Raw genomic sequence first — 1,152 nt, 5'->3', positions numbered from 1 at the left:
TTATGTGGAATAAAGGGTGAGCCTTTTCTCACAGAAACCCATCATCAAAACAAATTGTAATTAGGATCAAAGCAGGATCTAGTAGCTTCTGAAAGATGCCAGATTAAAGTCTATTTAGATCATAATCCATATTGTGGTTATTGTGTAAGTTCATTTTTTGTAAAAATTAATATTTTCATTTTGGTTATTTCTAATTTATCCTCAATTTCTGCATACATGCTGCATACATTTTGGCACTTTGGTACTCATTTGCTTTTGTTTATACCCAGTTTTGTTCCAGAAAACATTTAAGGTGATGTGTGTGCATGTGCGCACATGTGTGTATAAAATTAAAGTGTGTAGAAGAAGAAATTAATATAAAGAAAATTGAGAGTGGAAAAGGTGAGATAAGAAAAATAATGCCTAGTCTTCTCATTGAGCTCCTTCTCTCGATCTGTGGCAGTTTATGGATTTGCACAAGTAGAAGGCAGTTCACAGACCCAGCATTGTTTTGCCTCTTGTCTTCAGAGGTCTATTCTGCTGTTCTGTGAGACATCCTGGAGAAAAAGGAAAAAAAAAAAGAATAATAATGCTTAAACAGAGATCGTTTGTTAGGTGGTAGGCACTGTTCTAAGCACATATGAATCCATTTAATCCTGACAACAACCCACAAAATCAGTACTAGTATTCTCTTCATTTTACAGTGAGGTAACTGAGGCAAGGAGAAGTGATTGAGACCATGTGAATAGTAAGTGGTATAGCTCTGGGTCTCAAACTGGGCACTCCAGTTCCATGACACTTTCCTGACTCAACAATGAAGCTGGAAATGAGGTTAATACACAAAGTAGAAATTGTAAGGTCCTCCAGTCCTGCTAGAGACCAACCACAGATTTACCTCTAAGATTTTTGGCAGACAAAACTGAGGAGGAAAAAACGATCAGTTACATGATTCACAGTGTTTAGGAGATAAAAAACAAGCTAGTTGCTCAAGAGTAGCATAATTATTTCTGGTTGGGAGACCAGGAAGAAAATTCTCTTGTAAATTCTCACAAAGAAGTCACTATGTAATGAAGCGGACACTATTCTGCAGTCAGGCTGACAGATTTTCACAGGGCTGTTTCTTACAACATCCTTCACTGTGTCATGATGTATAACCAACAGCAAAGCCAAATT

The 1,152-nt window shown here is 36.9% G+C and overlaps 1 non-coding gene across 1 annotated transcript; it reads left to right on the top strand.

Annotated features, from left to right (window-relative positions):
• Window positions 1-405: 405 nt before the first annotated feature.
• On the top strand, window positions 406-537 carry LOC150022335 (small nucleolar RNA SNORA75). The gene has a single exon (XR_016513616.1). It is a non-coding gene; the product is annotated as a small nucleolar RNA SNORA75 (small nucleolar RNA).
• Window positions 538-1,152: the final 615 nt, after the last annotated feature.

This window comes from Furipterus horrens, unplaced genomic scaffold, assembly GCF_987537825.1.
Source record: "Furipterus horrens unplaced genomic scaffold, mFurHor1.1.pri manual_scaffold_1, whole genome shotgun sequence".
NCBI classification, from domain to species: domain Eukaryota; kingdom Metazoa; phylum Chordata; class Mammalia; order Chiroptera; family Furipteridae; genus Furipterus; species Furipterus horrens.
The sequence above is the reverse complement of the archived record's forward strand: the minus strand, read 5'-3'. Positions and strand labels throughout refer to the sequence as shown.